We start from the raw sequence: 22,341 nt of genomic DNA, 5'->3' as shown, positions 1-22,341 counted from the left end.
CAGAATAATACATTAAAAAAAGGCTACTTTGTGTTGTGCTGAAATGTACTGGGAGTATATAATCACTTTAAAAGAATACATATGTTGCAATATTGGCCCTGCCCCGGCACTAAATCCCGCACAAATTGCAATATTGGCCCTGCCCCAGCACTAAATCCCACACAAAATGCAATATTGGCCCTGCCCCAGCACTAAATCCCACACAAAATGCAATATTGGCCCTGCCCCAGCACTAAATCCCACACAAAATGCAATATTGGCCCTGCCCTGGCACTAAATCCCACACAAAATGCAATACTGGCCCTGCCCGGCACTAAATCCCACACAAAATGCAATATTGGCCCAGCCCCAGCACTAAATCCCACACAAAATGCAATATTGACCCTGCCCTGGCACTAAATCCCACACAAAATGCAATATTGGCCCTGCCCCAGCACTAAATCCCACACAAAATACAATATTGGCCCTGCCCTGGCGGTAAATCCCACACAAAATGCAATACTGGCCCTGCCCGGCACTAAATCCTACACAAAATGCAATACTGGCCCTGCCCGGCACTAAATCCCACACAAAATGCAATATTGGCCCAGCCCCAGCACTAAATCCCACACAAAATGCAATATTGGCCATGCCCCAGCACTAAATCCCACACAAAATGCAATACTGGCCCTGCCCGGCACTAAATCCTACACAAAATGCAATACTGGCCCTGCCCGGCACTAAATCCCACACAAAATGCAATATTGGCCCAGCCCCAGCACTAAATCCCACACAAAATGCAATACTGGCCCTGCCCGGCACTAAATCCCACACAAAATGCAATATTGGCCCAGCCCCAGCACTAAATCCCACACAAAATGCAATATTGGCCCAGCCCCAGCACTAAATTCCACACAAATTGCAATATTGGCCAAGACTCGGCATTAAATCCCACACAAAATGCAATATTGGCCCTGCCCCAGCACTAAATCCTACACAAATTGCAATATTGGCCCAGCCCCAGCACTAAATCCCACACAAAATGCAATATTGGCCCTGCCCCAGCACTAAATCCCACACAAATTGCAATATTGGCCCAGCCCCAGCACTAAATCCCACACAAAATGCAATACTGGCCCTGCCCGGCACTAAATCCCACACAAAATGCAATATTGGCCCAGCTCCAGCACTAAATCCCACACAAAATGCAATATTGGCCCTGCCCCAGCACTAAATCCCACACAAAATGCAATATTGGCCCAGCCCCAGCACTAAATCCCACACAAATTGCAATATTGGCCCTGCCCCAGCACTAAATCCCACACAAAATGCAATATTGGACCAGCACCAGCACTAAATTCCACACAAATTGCAATATTGGCCCTGCCCCAGCACTAAATCCCACACAAAATGCAATATTGGCCCAGCCCCAGCACTAAATCCCACACAAATTGCAATATTGGCCCTCCCCCAGCACTAAATCTCGCACAAAATGCAATATTGGCCCTGCCCCAGCACTAAATCTCACACAAAATGCAATATTGGCCCTGCCCCAGCACTAAATCCCACACAAATTGCAATATTGGCCCTGCCCCAGCACTAAATCCCACACAAAATGCAATATTGGCCCTGCCCCAGCACTAAATTCCACACAAATTGCAATATTGGCCCTGCCCCAGCACTAAATCCCACACAAAATGCAATATTGGCCCAGCCCCAGCACTAAATCCCACACAAAATACAATACTGGCCCTGCCCGGCACTAAATCCCACGCAAAATGCAATATTGGCCCAGCCCCAGCACTAAATTCCACACAAATTGCAATATTGGCCCTGCCCCAGCACTAAATCCCACACAAAATGCAATATTGGCCCTGCCCCAGCACTAAATCCCACACAAAATGCAATATTGGCCCTGCCCCAGCACTAAATCCCACGCAAAATGCAATATTGGCCCTGCCCCGGCACTAAATCCTGCACAAATTGCAATATTGGCCAAGACTTGGCACTAAATCCCGTACTAATCACAAAAATAGCGCAGCCCCGGCACTAAATCACCCACAAAATTGCAATATTGCCCCAGCCACGGCATGCACTGAATGCAGCACGAATTGCAATATTGCCCCAGCCCCGGCACTAAAGGCAGCACAAATGGCAATATTGGCCCTGCACCGGCACGAAATCCCAAACAAATTGCAATATTGGCCCTGCCACGACACTAAATCCCACACAAATTGGAATATTGGCCCAGCCCCGGCACTGAATGAAGCTTGAAGTGCAATATTGGCCCAGCCTCTGCTCTAAATCTTGCGCAAATTGCACTATTGGCTAGCCCCGGCACTAAAGACCCCACAAATTGAAATATTGGTCCAGCCCGGCACTACATCCCGCACAAATTACAATATCGGCCTAGTCCCGGCACTAATTCAAGCACAAATGGCAATATTGATTGATTGATTGATTTCACCGGAAAAGTAAGTATTCAATAATTGAGATATAAAAAGGAAAATTAATATACAAGGATATATGTACACAATTTGAAAAATTCTGGTGAGGACCATGAAAATAGTTCAGCAGAATTAGTCTAGTTCATGGCCCTATCTCTTAAAATAAATAACTAGTATGAAAAGAAAGTGGTATGGTCCCAGGGGGTTCACTCTATATGCTGTTACTACCCCATGTGCGTTCCAAATTTAGCGGGAAAGCGGAGTGTTTTTCACCTTCTAGAGCGGGCCCGCGCGTGAGGCAAATAGGCCCCCTTTAAAATGCATATGTCTGCAATATGCCCCCTAAATAAACTCACAGGGTTGCTGCGCCCGCTGTAGGCCCTCTCTTGCAACAACCACTCTCATACACCGCCCTAGGCCCCGAATTGGCGGACCCATAGCCCCGACTAGGCCGCAAACGTCCGCCTGTACTTTCCCACCGGGACTTACCCACCACTTCCAACACGAGCATATGGAGAAGGCTTATTGTAATCGACGAAACGAGACAGGATAACACACCTAATAAAAAAATGAACTGTATTCAGTAGATGAGGGTTTTATTTGCTCAATATTTACAAAATATTTGCCGAAAATAATAATATTCAATACGTATATGGCTTGTTTCGCCAATTACAGATAATCACAAATCTGTAATAAGCGAAACAAGGTTCTTACATGTACAAAATTTACAACTGTCGGTGGAAACTTGACCAGTATATTTAGCTTTCAGTAGTGTATATAATAACATAAAACATTTGCCGAAAATAACGGGATTTTAATTAGTAAATGATTTGTTTCGCTAATCAGATAATCGAAATCTGTAATCAGCGAAACAAGGGTCTGACACGTACAATATTCAGAACTGTCGGACGAAACTTGACCAGTATATTTAGCTTTCAGTAGTGTATATAATAACATAAAACATTTGCCGAAAATAACGGCATTTTAATTAGTAAATGATTTGTTTCGCTAATCAGATAATCGAAATCTGTATTCAGCGAAACAAGGGTCTGACACGTACAATATTCACAACTGTCGGATGAAACTTGACCAGTATATTTAGCTTTCAGTAGTGTATATAATAACATAAAACATTTGCCGAAAATAACGGGATTTTAATTAGTAAATGATTTGTTTCGCTAATCAGATAATCGAAATCTGTAATCAGCGAAACAAGGGTCTGACACGTACAATATTCACAACTGTCGAACGAAACTTGACCAGTATATTCACCTTTCAGTAGAGTATATAACGAAATAAAACATTTGCCGATAATAACAATATAATCAGTAAATGGTTTGTTTCGCTAATTACAGATAATCAAAAACCTGTAATCAGCAAAGCAAGGGTCTGACATATTCACAACTGTTGGACGAAACTTGACCAGTATTTGTATTTATTTACTTAGTTGTTGCTACCCTTTTACATCAGGGGCTCAATAATAAGTAATTAGGAGCTGCAATATAATTATTGGAAAAAGCACATACTAAATAAATGAAAAAAGAAACAGACATTTTAAAACTTAAAGAAAGTAAACAAAAATAAAACTTTTTAAAACTTAAAGAAAATACCAAAAAAAAGAATCTTTTGAGCTTAAAGTTAAATACAGGAAATAAATGTAATCTACGTAATCTTTTCTATAATCCATGGCATCAATAAGAAAACTTTTCACAATTCTATCAATATATTTACCTTTCAGTCGTGTATATAACACCATAAAACATTTGCCGAAAATAAAGGGATTTTAATTAGTAAACGGTTCGTTTCGCTAATTACAGATAATCGAAAATCTGCAATCACGCGGCGAAACAGGGTCTTATTAAATTACAGATACAATAATCACAGATATCGGACGAAACTTGACCAGTATTCTTAACTTTCAGTCGTGTATAAAACTTCTTAAAACAATCATCTGTAATTAGCGAAACGAACCGTTTACTAATTAAAATCCCTTTATTTTCGGCAAATGTTTTATGGTGTTATATACACGACTGAAAGGTAAATATACTGGTCAAGTTTTGACAGACAATTGTGAATATTGTACGTGTCAGACCCTTGTTTTGCTGATTACAGATTTTAGAATATGTTTTATGTTGTTATATATACACTCCTGAAAGGTGAATATACTGGTCAAGTTTCAACCGACGGCTGTTAATATTGTACGTGTATTGGCTGATTACAGATTTTTAATTATCTGTAATTAGCGAAACGAGCCATATACGTATTAAATATTATTATTTTCGGCAAATATTTTGTAAATATTGTACGTATAAAACCCATTTTCACTGATTACAGTTTAATTTTTATTTCCCGTTTGGTTTCGTTTCGTCGATTACAATAAGCCGCATACAGAAAGTCATTCCCCGGAGTCATCCACATTTCTGAAACTTCTTTCGCGCCTTGGTCTCATTCGCATTCAACTCCTGCTTTTTTTCAGGGTTCTCTGCCATGTATTCATGCCAAAGTCACTCGAAGCTGAACATAAAATTGCGCAATGATATGCGATGGAATAAGAATCCTGGCAAAGTCGTGTGCATTGTGTATTAAACTATCAAATAAATGATCATATTCACAATCATGTCAATAGTTCTCATCTTTCTTCATCTAACAACGAATGACACCAACAGGAGTTACATACACAGTAACTTGTTTGAGTTGATCACACTCCACTTGATTGCAAAAAAACGGCATAGAATGCTCGCAATATGACGTAGGATGTTCTCAATATGTGTCTGAAATAGGGGGTGTTTTTTTCTTCAATATGTCTGCTCTAGGGGGTACTAAATTTACATTGCGTCCGCAATAGGGGGTATGGTTTGTCAATGTGCTGCCAGCCCTAGGGGCCTACTATTTTTTTTAGCAAGAACGCACATGGTGTGAGGTTTTAATATAGAGTGATCCCCCGGGGTATGGTAACATAAATGAGTAAGTACTTTAATAATCAGAAAAATACAGGAGTAAATTAAATATCTAAGTTAAAACCAATAGCAGTAAGTTGTATGGGCCCTGCCCCGGCGCCAAATGCCGCACAAATTGCAATATTGTACCATCCCCGGCAAAAAATTTCGCACGAATTGCAATATTGGCCCAGCCCCGGCACTAAATCTTGCACAAAACAGTGATTGTGTCAACCATGGACACGTTGACAACGCTCAGTTCCACGCGTGTGAATCGAACATATTTCGACCAATGGGCGCCCGAGTAACAGCGCGGCGCGCAGTGAAGCGCGTCTCTGAGGAGTTGGAACTCCTCGAGTCGATTTAGTAAAACAATTTGTAGCTACTTTGCGACATCACATACTAATATAAGCATGTATGAAGAATGCGAAGGTGATGGATAGTCCAACCAGCAAACAAATGTGCATTTCGTGCTATAAATTTACTGAAATCGATGTACTACAATACTCCTATCCTCGGGGGCGGACATCCGGGCATTTTCACCGCCTGGCAACCCGCGGCGGTGAAAACAAAGGCCCAAAACTCGCAGAAAACGGTACTTTGGGATGATTGTTGAGACTCCACTGAACAGTGTAACAAGATTAGCCCTACGTGTGTAACATATATAAATTTGGTTGTTCAGGATTACTTCAAAGTTGAGTTTGTGTTGTTTTCTCGAATTTTCACCGGCTCGACCGGCGTTCCACAGCAGCGCGCACAGAGCCCATAGAAATGCATGTACAGTGGTGCGCGTCGTAGCAACGTGGAACGTCTTGTGACGTAGCTCCGCCCCACAACACAACAATACAAAATACAATAGGCATTATCCGTTTCTTAGTAACCTGCTGAAACTGACAAAAAGTAGGAGTCGTCAAACGATGAGCACGTAGGGAAGTAGTTCACATTTGGTTTGATGTACGGCATTTGAAAACACACAATGGGTTCAACTGACAGTTTTGGCAATTACCCGACGCCGTCGTTTGAGCGGCGCGGTCGACGATGCGCTATAAATGCGCCGATTAAACCCGCTAACGATGAAACCAACCACGCATTTAACGCAGCATTAGCCGAAAAAGAAGAAAAAGAGCCAAATGTGCAGCTTGATGTTATTGAGGACATTGTGCGGCCATCCACAAATCACGAAGAAGCCAAAGTCGCCATGAAAACACAGCAAAAGACAAAACCGTGTAACCCCAAAGTTGAGATTACGGTAATTGTCACCAAAGAAGAGACGAGTCAAAAAACAGAAGATGCCGATGACCGATCTCCGACAAATATTAGTGTTGGGATGGAGCGGGACCACACCGAACTACCGTCAGACTATAGCAACTATGGTGAAAGCGAACTATTTGACAGAGAAGCGGAACAAACTAAAAAAGAGCGGGACATTGAGGTGAATTTATTCATTGAAAACATATCACACACAAAAAAACAAACATTCAACAAATCAGCGCCCTCAGGTAATTCGGTCATTATTTGAGGAGAGATCAGAGCATTGGTCTAAAAATACATTTTCTATTGTAACTTGCCCATATTGAAAACAACATCAGCAACATTGCAGATAACATCGTCAGTATACTTAGTCGAGAGAAGAAAATGACAAAATACGGAATGAACAATTTATTTATTTATTTATTTATTTATTTATTTATTTATTTATTTATTTATTTATTTATTTATTTATTTATTTATTTATTTATTTAGAAAAAAGCCCGCCTTGGTGTCAGGATTAATCGTTTTCACGTAGTGGCTAAAATGATGAAAAACAACGTCATGTGGTCCAAAGAACTAAACAATCGCGAAAAACAAGAGGAAAGCGAGAAGTCGTTCGTTGTGCAAGCCCCTGAACATGGCGATGAAAAAACCCTGACATTTAACGTGAATGCCTTCCAGGCATCTGTCCAGTCTTTCCGTGGATTGACACAGCGAGCCAAGTCTTTGTTTAAAATCAATTCATGGAATCGGTCCGACGACGATGCGAATTACCTGTATAAAATAATACATAGACAAAAGTATTTCGATAAGTACCCAGTCATTGTGCAGAAAGAACTAGCCCGTGTATTGTATTATGAGACCTTTGAAAGTGGGAGGAAAGTAGTCCAACAAGGCCAGCCAGGACTGTCGTTTTATTTCATCGTTTCTGGCACTGTCACCTTGGAAGTGGGTGAACATGACAATGTTACAGGTAAGAATCTGCTTTATATGTAACATAATTTTCGTGGTGTTTTATTCGAAAGTTGTATACTACGCAATTTTACGAATGAATTCTAGAATTGACGTATAACACTCCTCTAACGTCACATAACGTTTATATATGTATGTAATACGGAACAGATGAACCTTAGGGAGCCGCGCCGCTGTCACATGGTAGACGCGTGTAAGAGTCTAATGAAACATAACACAGAGAGGACAGTGTTAATCCCTTCGAGATATTGGTATCGGGTGTGGTCGGTTCGTGTTACTACAACAATTATGTTAATTTGGCCGGCAGGGACTGTGTTAGATCGTAGTTGAATTCATTATTTTATATTATTTTATCCGTAATTTAGGAGAAAGTCACAGACAAATTACGGGTGAACTTGGCCCTGGTTCATCTTTTGGGGAGTTAGCTCTTCTTCACGACTCGAAACGAACGGCTACGGTCATATGCAAAGGTACGGTGCCATTAATATATAATTAATTACGTATTGTATAAACTAGTATTCTGATTATGTGGTGGCGCTGCACTCTCAGCGTGACAAACTCACTAGCACACGACTAGCATGTTGTACGTTTCGCATTACAGGTGACTGTGAATTTTTACGTGTAGATAAACAAGACTTCGACATGGTTCTCAAGATAAGTCACCAGCGTGCGTGGGAGGAAAGGCGGGCAATTATTGACACCCTCGAACCATTCGAAAACTGGTCAGACGTCGGCAAACGTGCCGCGTGCGACAAATCAAAGCTGCTGGATTTTGCGAATAATAGCGTGAGTACCTACAGAATGGCAATATTCCAACACCACAGGGAAGGGGGGGGGGATTCAATGACATTTAGATTATCGACCCGTGTATGAAAGAAACAACATCGGATACAACATTCGTGCACGTATATGTCGCGCTCTCTCAGATCGTTCTCGACGTCGATATTGTTTTGTTCTGTAGATCATCAATAAATAATAACGTTTCCGAGAGATTTGCAATATTTTAAATGATTAACGACAACACAGCCGAACAGAGTTGTGACTTTGAACGAAATTGATTTCATCTATTAGACCACTTTCCCGGATGTAGGGAGACAGGGATGCAGAAAGACGCCTATTTTGTTATGGCGCCAAATACAAATATGATAGTCTGCAGATATTCGGTAAAAGGGAATTTCATTTTTGTGACGTCCATTGATACCAACAATATCACGCGTGTATGTTTACGTTACACATCATATCCGAAATGCTCGCGCATGCGAAACGCCGTATCTTAGACTTCCGGGAAAGTGGTCTCAACGTCATCTACGTCACTAAAGTACATTGCCGCTAGAGGGCGCAACTTTTAAGAGAGATGTTGTTCAGGCCTGGGGTCAGTTTTCTTTTAGCCTGAATAGTTATTATTGCTGTTAATTTGTTTATTTTAAATACATTTTGTATATTTAAAAAAAGGTTCTTGGTTGACGATGAGTTTGACGAATTGACGAGTTTTATATCATTGTCCCCTTTCAGGTCATCACGAGCAACCTAAAGACATCCCCAGAAAATGTATATTTCGTTATTTCCGGGAAATGCAGAATCATACGAGAAATGACTTTATTGCGTACAGAGCTGTCTAACAAAAGACACAATCTAACACTGGCGCCGTCCGACACTGAAGAAATTGTCCGACCTAAGTCATTATTCCCGAATATACATCAAAACCAAGAAAAACACTTCATACATGTAAGCACCTTTGGACAAGGACGGTATTTTGGAGTCGGTAAGTTCACTATCATTCTAATAACAAAGAGCTTCTTTGACGTGTATGTAAGTGGTGTCTTTGTAATGTCTTTCAAATGCAACTCTGTTTAGTTCTGATGCCGTTCTTCAGTGTAGATAGTAAATCTACAAAACATATACATGTAGTAGTGTTCATTGACCGACGACCAGATATCAAAACAACGTATCCCTAAACCTCTTTATGTCATAGAAGCGTTTGTCGCTAGGGGGCGCGAGTGTTCTATAATGAGTCACAATTCGGGAAAGCGCTCCCTGTCTGCAGACTACTAGTATGTTGAATCCGCACATTACACATTGAAAAATAGCGACGTTTCATAAATTATACAATTAAATCGTCCATTTGGGGTAAATTGAAACTGATTTATACATAACCTTATACTGGTTATCATTCAATAGGAGAAGATCTGAGTAACATCCATATAACAGCGTACGGTAAAGTGCAGTGTTTATTGGTGAATGCAGTGGTGTTTAAAAAACACGGAACACATAAGTGTCTGGCAGATATGAGAGAAACGGCTGAGATGTATTTACCTGGGAGGCAACAAGTCTTCGAAAGTTACATGACAGAAAAACGATGGACACTCTACAAAAAGAGGCTTATACAAGATTTGCTGGATACAAAGAAAAATTCCTATCCTGTGCGCAATCGAATAGGAAGATACTTACGATCATGATGACTCGGTATCTTCATCTTGAGCTATGTATGTTTTTAATCACGCTTCACTTATAGCGTTACTGTATTTATTGCTGTATCGTTTCAGTCTCAGGAAAAATAATTTCTGTTTTCATAATATAATATTAATACATAATATTTCTAACGTCCAAAACAAAATGCGGAACGGAATAAAGGTCAACATTACAATAGTGCTAAGAAGTGTGTCACTTGATTGAATTTCAGAAGTGTCATTGGAAAACATTCATATGCCATGTTCAACTTGTCCTAATATTCTTCAAAAATCTATTTTTAGAACAATTCCATAGAACACAAAGAGAAATTTTAAAGAGAAATTGCATTTTTTAATACTTTTTTAAACCCAAATTTTTGAAATAATTTAGAACAACACAAAGTACCCAATCATTTACAATATATGATTTTTTCAGCCTATATCACCAGCATTCATTTTGAGATATGGCATAATATCTCTGCCATATGGTAAAAGCGTTATTATGCCACTAACATGGTCACAAGCCACTTAATAAATTAGGCTAGCGACCCTCAACTCTTTAAGCCAATATTCTTATATTGCCTGGAGTACAATTTATTGCAAAATGAATAAAATCTGGATATTCAACTCGAACAAATTCAGCATCTCGTTTAGGCAATCTGAATTTTGTGAAAAACGGTGAAATAATACATAATATCGTGCCATTTTAGCGGTTTCCAAAGACCACAGTAAAAATACATTTGCACTTTATAAATCCACTACAAATATTGTCAATTGTTTAATACATCTAGACATCAAATATCACCTTATAAGACAATATATATCTTTATATATATATATATATATATATATATATATATATATATATATATATATATATATATATATATATATATATATATATATATATATATATATATATATATATATATATATATATATATATATATATATATATATATAATATGTCACTCGGCAAAATGTTGAGATATATCCTGCCAGAGGAAACAATGACGGTAAAACCAGAATGTCCACTGTATTTTATTGATCGATTATCTCTGAACTGAGTACGGTGATCCAATATTTTTATTTCATTTATTAATCCATGTATTTATATACATAATATATTAAATATGTAGGACAGCACACGTCATATTCCCACCGGTACAAATTAGCTCCTCCCAGACGATTGAACCCCTGTGTTAATATACATATATATATCTATCACCCACCATGGGAAATCGACACCGTACATCAGCAACTTGAATACATTTACCGGTATTTAGACATGTTAGTTCGACATATCTCTATTTGATGACGGAGAATGAATGTGGTTTCCAATACGAGCAAATCTAACGCTCGTCGTGTCGTTTCCATTTGCACACACATAACGTTTAGTTCTCAGTAAACAACCGTGACCATGATAATGGCTATACACCCGGGGGTGCAACACCTTCTGTTATTTACCTTTTAGATGATGCATCAAGCTCCAAGAAGCAAATTATAAAACGATGTGTTATGCAATGTGTGTTGTTTCTATAGAACCTAGGAGACCAGAACTTCTCCGTTTAGCTGTCGACCATTTCAAAATTAAATTTGAGTGTCATTTTGAGTGTGATCCTTTCTTAAAAATAAAAATAATGCAATTTTCTCTATATATGTTGAGAAATTGAATACAAGTGCAGGCTAAAAATTAAATGAAAATAGCATGTTTTCTCTGTTGTATGACATGTTATTACTGTTTTCTTTAGTAAGGATATAGTGACAAAACATATATAGTGTGTCACATGGTACTTGTCTATGTGTAGAATTACTGTACCATTGACGGTGGGTGGGTGTTAACACAAGTTAATAATGTTCAGTTTGTGGATACCGGTAAAGAGTTACCCAATTGAAAACGGGGGGGGGGGGGGGCTTGTGAAACCATAGACCTAAAGTCTATGGTGAAACAAATGCTGTAGGTGAAGAAAATAATGTAAAAGAATGGTGAATAATGTGAATACAACATTTGTTGCCCGGCATATGTGAAACAAAAAAATATTTGCACACAAACATATTCCACTACATTTCAAATGACATACCCTAGTGCAGCAGTATGCTCACCATGTGGTTGGTTGGAGCATCAAGGCTCTTACAGAAAAGATAGACATCCACAGGGACACTTATAGTAAAATACAACTTACTCTGTGTTACTTTTGACAGCCCCTCATTAAGGTCAGCGAAGACTTTATGCACAAAATTGGTTCAAACATCGATGAATTTTTGTCATATCTAAAAATGTATTTCGGTTACATATGGTGAATCTTATACTGTAAAACATGTCTTTTTCGCGAATTTAGCGAGAGAACTGATTCGCTAATTCAAGATGCCGCTAATGACTTTAATATCAATTCAAAATGGGCGGCAAACAAAGAAATTGACAATGACAAGAGAGATTCGCTAAATCAACATTTCACTATTACGTCATTTTATCACAATTCGCTAAAATTGCATACCGCTTTTCAACATGTTTTACAGTATAGGGATAAGACCGGAGAATGTGGTCAATATCACTATTTGTTTACAGTATAGATATAAGACCGGATAATGTGGTCAATACCTCTATTTGTTTAAGAAATAATACTAACATCATAGATTTCTAGTATGGAAATAAATCCAAAAAGGCCTATTATGGCATTTTTAGACAATTTCCTTCAAAAAATTTTTAATCGACGACTTCTGTTCAAATCAACAATTACCTCGTAAAACATTTGAATCAAAACAAAGAGCGATGCATTTTTAGGTCCTCACTAAGTGCAACACCCCCGTTCAGTCTTATACTATTTCCGTCAGCGAGTGTCGGAATACATTCTGTTCAGTCGTCATATATTGAAACACAAGCCAGCAAGGACGAAGAAGAAGGAAATATTTGCGAAAGCCTAAAGGTGAGTGATATGCAATTCGTGTTGTTTTTCTCTTGGTATATAAAGATGCTGCCAACCATGGCAGTTTTATTAAGCAATCTTCCCAAATAATTAATAATATTAAAAAAAAAATAAAAAATGCAGGTAATCATAATGAAAATGCAAATTGACAAGATTAAATAATGAACAAAATAGAATAAAATAAAATACTGTTCTAATTGTTTGAAAAATCGTTATTTATTTTAAATGATCCAAATACGTGTCATTATCATTTAACTGCTGCTTTCTTCTATTCTAAGTATAAGCGAGTGTGTCGACGCCATGTAACAAAAGAATAAAGGGTGAATGAATGTCAGGTTGTCATGGCGACCACGACGCGAATTTCTAAACAACTCCATATTGAGCATTTAAAAATTCGTTAGACGCCATCATTGCAATACGAGGATTATGACAGTGTTGTGTTTAAACTTCAGCAAAAAAAGAAGAAAAAATCAACATTACTGAGCGTTGTTGTAATTAAGTTTGTGTGTGCAAACGCGTGAAATTGTTCATCTATATTGCTACGAAGTGGAGACCCAGATTGTGTTGACTTCATCAAGTTGTGTCACGTACTTAGAATTGTAGTATTGGGTACCTGGGATTTGGTATCAGTACAGACAGTGTTTTCCTTTTTTAAATTATTGGGGCGTCCCAAATGAAGCAATTCCATCACGTTAATGCTCACAATTGTCTGACTTCCCGTGTGTACAAGCTCGTTGCTATAGCAATGCACATAACAGCGAGTCCATGAACCGTTAGAGGGAATAGCTTGTAGCAGAGATTATACAATACTATAAAAAAACAATGATCCCACCAAAACACCAAGACAACATTTTAAAAGATACAATGTGCACGAAATATATTTTGTTAATATTATTGATTGATATAGCAGACTGGGAATCAAATCGGATTATAATTTATCGTTAATTAAAATTTATTTGCAGCATATATTGGAGCATATTTTGCATTGCACGATGGGAAATTAAAAAAGACTAATGGACATGAAAAATAACTGTAATTGTATTAATAATAATGGGAATTTGATAACATGAAAATAAAAAAATACAGAATAAATAAAATGTACGTACCAAAATAAGCAGCTCATGCTATTGTTTCGCTAAACGAATACACAAATAAGTGCCATGAAACAGCGCTGATGTGGTCAACCATAATCTGATGTATTCAACAAACACAGTATCATACAATGTTACTAGTATTTTTGAAATAAGGGGTCAAGCATTAGAAATCATGGTGTGTGTTTTTTCTATGTGTGTTTATTATTCTGGGATATTTTATTTTATTTTATTTTATTTTATTTTATTTTATTTTATTTTTATTCATTTATTTTATTTTATTTTATTTTATTTTATTTTATTTTATTTTATTTTATTTTATTTTATTTTATTTTATTTTATTTATTTTATTTATTTTTTATTTTATTTTATTTTATTTTATTTTATTTTATTTTATTTTATTTTATTTTATTTTATTTTATTTTATTTTATTTTATTTTTATTTATTTTTTATTTATTTTTTATTTTATTTTATTTTATTTTAAATTTTATCTTAATTTGTCTCGATTACAATTTGTTTTAATTGTTTTTATCCTTGAATCCGACAGATGGGTAATGTGTGCAGCTGTAAAATAGACTTAGGCGATATGGGACCAGGAAAAGGTCGTGGACGCAGAGGAAGTCACCCACACGGCGGACCACCAGGACAAATACCTGGGTCGCCAGGACGGGGAAAAAAGAAAGGTCACCATAAACATTGAATGATGCCGAAACTTCCCTCAGTATATGGACATACCTGCGGAAGATGCTGAGGTCAATACTGTCGGATTTTTATTAGTAGTAACTACATTATTTAAATAAACCTAGGACGAGTGAACGTTATTATATATCACATATCGATCCTAAACATCGATTACTTCAAATTAATTTCCTTTGAACGAAATCACTCCTACTCTTCGCTATACTGGTTATCACAGCGCATCAGTAAGGGCTCACTCCACCCGTAATTGCAGTGCATGACATTTAATTTACATGTATCGTTATTCAAGTATCTAAATACCAACAAATGTGGTAGGAGTTGAAAGGAATGCGCGTAATTGTCAGATGAGTAATGAAAGTAATGAAATTATGTGTAGATCTATTGCTGAGAGCTCCATTGCAATCAACATTTCAAAATTTATTTACATGCATGGTTCAGAATTCTACTGTTTACCTATGTAGTATTGTATTACATTGTATCTTGTTTATCATTTAATGTTGTATTGTTAGGTGTTGGTCTTGCCGCCTCTTTCTATAACCTTTGACTCGTAACTAAGACGAATTACTTGTTGCTATGACAGTGGAATCTTCCACTTTGAATTGAACCAATCATAGTTATGTATTCTATTTTGACAACATTATGCAAATACTCCAAGCTACCAGATTTTTGGAGGGAGTAGTTCTGGTTTTGACTTCAATGTAGTCTGACGTGTTGTAATAAAGTGAATCTCACGGAACTCTAACTTTGTCTCATGCAAGTCTATTTCTCTACACAACACAACCCTATCTCATCCACCACAAGATCTGAAGGCAAGAAGAGTCAGCTTTTCAGCAGGTCGTGATCACACCTGATTCGCTTCTAATCCGTCGACAGTTTGTTTTACTTAAACCACAGGGAGCCCAGGAACTATAATCAACTGTAATACGCAGTCTCTATGAGCAGGGAGGGGGGGGGGGGGGTATCGGCTGGTATCTCGTGTAAGAAATAGACAAGGGATGACTCGGTTAGCCTTGCTCAACTGGTTCGTAACCAGTCTTGTGATTGGTTGTTGACAAATGCTGAACAGGCCACGCCTCCAACGGTGTCGTGCGTTCGGACTAACCGTTAGGAATTCCTAAATGGCGTCAATTTGTGTAGTTTTCTTGATTTATTCTGCAGATTTCGGTAAAATGTAGGTAAGGCTTTGGCGAAATTCGAAGGAGCAACTAATATTCTTCAACCTGGTATTTTTTTTAGATTTTATTTTTTATTTTTTTTGTCTGTTTTTTCGAGTTTAAAAAATGTGAGCTGGCTGGAGCCTTCATCCCTTGTCTATTTCTTAGAAAAAAGCATAAAAAAAAGAAAAAAGCAAAATGGTACAGCAATGATCTTTCAGTTATGAAAAAAGACATTCAAAAGCTGTCCAGTAAATTATGTTTAGACCCATTTAATAAAGAATTAAGATCTCAATGTTACAATCTAAAAAAGAATTACAAACATTCTCTCAAAAGAAAAAAGAGAGAATTCAATAACAGTATTTTAAATAAACTAGATAATTTGAGTAAATCAAACCCAAATGATTATTGGGACCTCATAAAAGAATTAAAATGTGATGAGAATGATACAAAAAATGAAAACATTGAGAGCCAAAAATGGTTTAAACATTTCCAGAATTTAAATTCTCAAACATCACAAAATAATATCAATGTAACCATGGATAATGAAAAAAATCAAGGTAACAGTTTCCATATAGATATTCTGGATAATCCTATTTCACAGCTTGAAATTCACAATGCAATTAACAAGTTAAAAAATGGCAAAGCCCCCGGTATTAATAAAATTACAAATGAAATGATTAAGGCAGGCAGGAACACACTAATAAAATCATTAGATAAACTTTTTAATTTGATATTAGCTAGTGGCCAATACCCTAACACCTGGGACCTAGGAATCATCACCCCAATTTTCAAAAAAGGCGACTCTACAGTCCCTGGTAATTACAAGGGGATAACTCTCCTCAACACTTTAAGCAAATTGTTTACATCCATTCTCAAACAGCGTTTAAGCAATTTAATAATCAAAGAGCAGATAGGATTCATGCCAAAATTTGGGACCTGCGATCACATTTTAGTGTTAAAACAGTTGCTAACAAAATATACTACCAATGGAAAGTACCTGTTTTCATGCTTTATCGATTTCAAAAAGGCCTTTGACTCCATCCATGTGGGTCTTTTACACAAGCTCAGAAACAATGGAGTCACTGGTAAATTTTATAATATTATTAAAGCAATCTATACAAACTCTACTGGATGTGTGAAGGTTAAAAACGGCTTGACCAATACTTTCCCAATTGAGAAAGGCATCAGACAGGGCGATGGTCTAAGTCCGCTGCTTTTTAATATATACTTAAATGATATTAAAAGTCATATAAATGCATCAAACAATGACCCACCAACTTTATTAAATAACCAACTTCCATGTTTACTTTATGCAGATGACTTGCTTCTCCTTTCAGAAACCAATACAGGATTTCAGAATGTGATTAATTCCCTGCAATTATACTGCCACAAATGGAAGTTGGAGATCAACATTAAAAAATCTAAAACAATCATATTTAACAAAGCAGGTAGACGCCTAGACAAATATAATTTTTTTTATAAACCAGGATGTACCAGAAAGAGTGACATCATACACCTACTGTAGAATACTTTATTTTCACTTGTAATTTATTTTCGCTATTTTCGCTGAAGGGATGATTCCGTGAAAATAAAATCCAGCGAATATACTTTTTTTCCTATATTTCACATTAAACTCATCAAAAATCAGTGAAAATAAATTCCAAGCAAAACGACCAAAAAGCCCTTTCAGCGAAAATTAATTCCAGTGAAAATAAAGTATTCCACAGTACCTTGGCATAAATTTAAATACAACAGGGAAATTAGAAAAAGCCCAGATAGACCTAAAAAACAAAGCTCTATAAGGCCTGCTTCAAAATGAATCAGCTATTATTTTCGGCAACTTGTACACCACTCAGAATTCATTTGAAGATGTTTGACGCAGTAGTTAGACCAATTCTCTTATACTGCACTGAAATATGGTCTAGTGATATTATTGCCCACACAAAACAGCTTTGGAATTTGTCAACACCCATGGAAAAACTCCATACCAAATTCTGCAAGTTTTTATTAAAGGTGAACAGCAGAGCCTCAAACTTGCCATGTTTAATTGAATTAGGGAGGTACCCTCTTACAATACAGGGTACAAAGCAATTGTTAAAATATTGGATGAGGGTTCAGGAAATGCCTGAAAATACATTAGTATGTGAAGCATACAAGCTTGGTATTAAGATGCATGATTCTGGTACTAAAAACTGGGTATCTGGTGTGAAAAAGATTTTGGAAAACCTAAATTTAAGTAATATCTGGAAAGATGGGCAAATTAAATACAGCAATGCTACTATTGAAGACATCACAGAAAAACTTAAAATGCAATTCCAGAAAAAAGTAAAGAATGCATGTTTGATGATGATAAGGGCGTGCATCACAAAAACAAATTGAGAACATACAGAGAAATAAAAACTGATTTTTCTTTTGAGAAATACCTCCAAATAATTAAAAATCCACTATATCGTGCTGCAATGACTAAACTTAGAATAAGTGCCCACCGTTTACAGATTGAATCAGGCAGATACAAAAACATCTCCATCTCTGATAGAATATGCCCTGTCTGTGATCTTGGAGAAATTGAAGATGAGAAACATTTCCTTTTCACGTGCCAGCTATATGATAAAGAAAGAACCAGCCTTTTTACTAAACATAAAATGCATGGAGAGACATTAATAAACATATTAAATAATAAAAACGATCACATAATTAAAGACATTTCAAAACACATTTATACTTGCTTTATGCTTAGGGAGCAAAAAATCAAACAATAACTTCAGTACCAGCTGCCTCAAAAAAACCCCCACAAAACACAGATTTACATTTATTTACATTATATTACAATTATTCATTTATCTCTTATTGTGAGATGTGTATTTATTTTCATTTTTTTATTATTACATGTTTTTGACTTTATTGTACTTTTTGTCAAGATCTCAAATGGGATACGATAGCAATAAAGAATTACTTACTTACACTAGATACCAGCCGATACCCCCCCCCCCCCCGCTCATAGAGACTGTGTATTACATTTGATTATAGTTTCTGGGCTCCCTGTGCTTAAACGTTGTATTGATCTTGAATGTTGATCAACCTCTGCTATATACCGGTAGTAATGCGAAATAATATCCTTATGCTATCATGCACTTAATTAAAATTAAGAAAAAGTTAAATTCACACATTCGCATGTGCCATTTATATAACGAAGACGCAACACCAGTTCAAAGTGAGACACTTCCTGTCTCAGTCAAGTACTTGTGCAAGTAAGTACTGACCCGCCCTTTTCCAGCATGCGACACAATTTTAATCTTAGCCAAAATTTTACCTGCTTTCCTAGTTCTAATAAAATCAATTCATATACTACATTGTTAAAAATCTTTTATACTACATAGGGAAAAAGATCATAAACATTTAAGAGCACCAGACAAACACATTTTCGACGTATTCAGCAGGAAACCCAAAGTGGTCAACGACCTGCTTTAAAAGCTCTGATTTATCCTATGGCGTACATATGGGAAAGGAATTTCACATCATCATTTGTGTTTTGATCTGTAGTAACTTTAGTAACAGAATTGTCTTATTTGAAACGCAATGATTTCGCCTATCTACATTTATCATCACGGAAACGCTTCGTCGCCAGGCAAGGTGTATTTTACAGTATCCAATAGTTTGCGTTTGCAAATTCTCGTCTAATTTCAGTGTAATGTAAATTAATTAATTACCATATTCACATTTCAGTTTTTGCTGAATAGTGGAATCCGCTAATTTAACCAAATCCATGTAAACAAGTATGTAAATGTATGATATAGTTTAACACCCAATGAACATGCTTCAAATATCAAAACAGTGGAATAAATCCTCTTGTGAACTGAATACGCTTACATGACTATGATGTCACGCGTTTAGAAACAAGTATCATCATGATTGGATATAATTTACATGGGGCATGTTGAGGAAATAGTGTGGTATATATGTATTTCTGAAATCACTGTATGTTGAACATACCTGACAGAAATGGGTTTGATTTTCAGCGTGACCACTTGTGCGCATCAGCATCTTTATGCTGTACCATCGACACTGTGTTCGGATACCTGAAAACATTACAATGGTGTAACTTTGATTTTTACCCCATTAATGACAAAATATAGATAATAATTAATATATATATATATATATATATATATATATATATATATATATATATAATACGTGTGAGAAAACGTTGTGTTGCTAAACTCTCGCCGAAAACTAGACTAGACTAGGTCTCGCCGAAACTTCAATGGCATCATAATTTATTATCAAATCGTGTTTTTCAGCTATTAGTACGTTGTGTATATCGCCCTCAAACGACGACGCTCACAATCACTGAGAGGTATCCCAGACAAAACGCATACTGTAGAATACGTTATTTTATGGTATTAATTTTCGCTACATAGAAATTTTTGGTGTTTTGTATGGATTTTATTTTCCCCGAATCATTCCTTCAATGAATATAGCGAAAATCAAGTATTCTATGCGTATTTTGTTAAGGAAGTTTGAGGGAAACACGACTATGCATAATACACTTGGCGCGCGGTTGTGACATTTCCTTGCAAACAAGTCTGTAAATTTCGACCGAAGAACTTATGCAAAACACCGTCTGTAACCGAACAAGGTATATTTCTGGTGGAGAAAAGTAAGTTACATTTTACAAAAATGCAATACAAACAACAAACTATAGAGGGCGTGACCATCCCAAAATAATGTGTTCAGTTCTTCTTTTCGATGACTTTTTTCTATCGAAGTTTTGTTAATCCTATATCTGTATATATATTTTTTTGTAGATATTTATTACAAAGCAACAGGCCATTAGCCCAAAGAGCAAATACAGTTTCACTTAACAATTGTAACAATAGAGAAAACAAAAATCATTTAAGTTCTGTTTTTCATGGCGAAATAAACATATAACTCGCTAACTGACTTAAAACTACATCATTTCTTGAACTAATGAGCGAGATAAATTTGTTGTAATTGGGGTTGGTGCGGAATCATACAGGCAAAAATTCTGCTCTACTACGTTGATAACGATGGCAAACAGCTATAAAATGATATTCGTTTTCAACATAAAGTTGATTTCGTTCAACACACACAATTTATTATCGAGGGGGACATTTTCATGTCTTCCCTTTTCAATACGCAAATTGTGAGAAGAACAATGTAACCTTGACAATGCAGCTCTGGCGTTAATCCTATAAGTAGTAAGCATAACAATTGAATATAACATGCCTTGTTTTGTACCTGCTTATGTGAGGAATTGAATAAAACGTTTTTCTCGGACAGTTTTTAGGAAGTCATGATATATATTTTTTTCAACTATACATAATCGGAATAATTCACTTGGGGTACTTAGTTTTCATTAGGGGTCTCAACTGTTTATATTTTGACCACTTTTTCAATCCAAGATGGCCACCAAACACAATTACTTGTTGGCGGAACAGTTGTGGTTTACTATAATACTGTAGAATACTGTATTTTCGTTTGTATTTAATTTTCGATATTTTCGCTGAAGGAATGATACAGTGAAAATAAAATCCAGCGAATATACTTTTTTTTTTCCTATATTTTACATTCAACATTCAAAATAAATTCCATACAAAACACCAAAAATGTCTTTTCAGCGAAAATTAATTCTAAGCTAAAATAAAGTATTTTACAGTACATTTCAGGCATTATTATCTCTATGGAAACAAGTTCGGGTACCCCTAATTTGTATTTAATATTAAAAATTTGGAGTGCTTTTAACATTTCTACTTGCTAGTTTGCCATGTCCGCCCATAAACAATGTTTTTGTTATCAAGTAAACTGCACGTGTAACTGCTTCGTTCCCGGAATTTGTCATGGTCTAGGGCCCTCTAGAGTTAAGAATGAATAAAAACCAACAGTTGAAATACGTCTCTTGTAAAGTTTTATCATTTAAAACCGCTAAGAGCCTTTATTGCGAATCAATAAATTTTACGACATAGTTTATTTATTCATTAATTTGGTGGCCTCTTGCTTTTCCAATATACGTAGTTGTCTGTTTATAGTAAATTATAATTTTAACTAATTCTGTTTTGTTTTATTTAATAAACATATATGTATTCTGTTTTTTTTTCCATTTTGTTGTTTGTATAATTCGCAGTCATGCTGGTTTTATGAGTAACATGCAAATCATTTTCCCCGTCAGAGTAAAGTTTTTGTTACTAAGTGGTCGCCTTACTACTGTTTACTTGAAGGACCCTACGCGGCACTATTTTTCTAAGTGTACTTTATTCGATGCAGATTGTATATTTTAAGAAACTATTTATATTGCCGTTTTACCTAATGTTCTCATATATAAATAAATATTTCTTGATCCAGTGCTGCACGCAATAACATCAAATAGATTGGCGCGCGGATTGATATTAACTGAGTTCCGAAACTTTCACATGTAG

At 36.4% G+C, this 22,341-nt stretch overlaps 1 long non-coding RNA gene across 1 annotated transcript; it reads left to right on the top strand.

The window, feature by feature from the left end:
* Positions 1-12,884: 12,884 nt before the first annotated feature.
* On the top strand, positions 12,885-14,730 carry LOC102809508 (uncharacterized). Its single transcript, XR_013422803.1, has 2 exons — positions 12,885-12,956; positions 14,596-14,730. It is a non-coding gene; the product is annotated as an uncharacterized LOC102809508 (long non-coding RNA).
* The last annotated feature ends 7,611 nt before the right edge of the window (positions 14,731-22,341 follow it).

The sequence above is a fragment of the Saccoglossus kowalevskii genome, chromosome 1, assembly GCF_978046115.1.
Source record: "Saccoglossus kowalevskii chromosome 1, keSacKowa6.1, whole genome shotgun sequence".
Lineage (NCBI taxonomy): Eukaryota > Metazoa > Hemichordata > Enteropneusta > Harrimaniidae > Saccoglossus > Saccoglossus kowalevskii.
The sequence above is the reverse complement of the archived record's forward strand: the minus strand, read 5'-3'. Positions and strand labels throughout refer to the sequence as shown.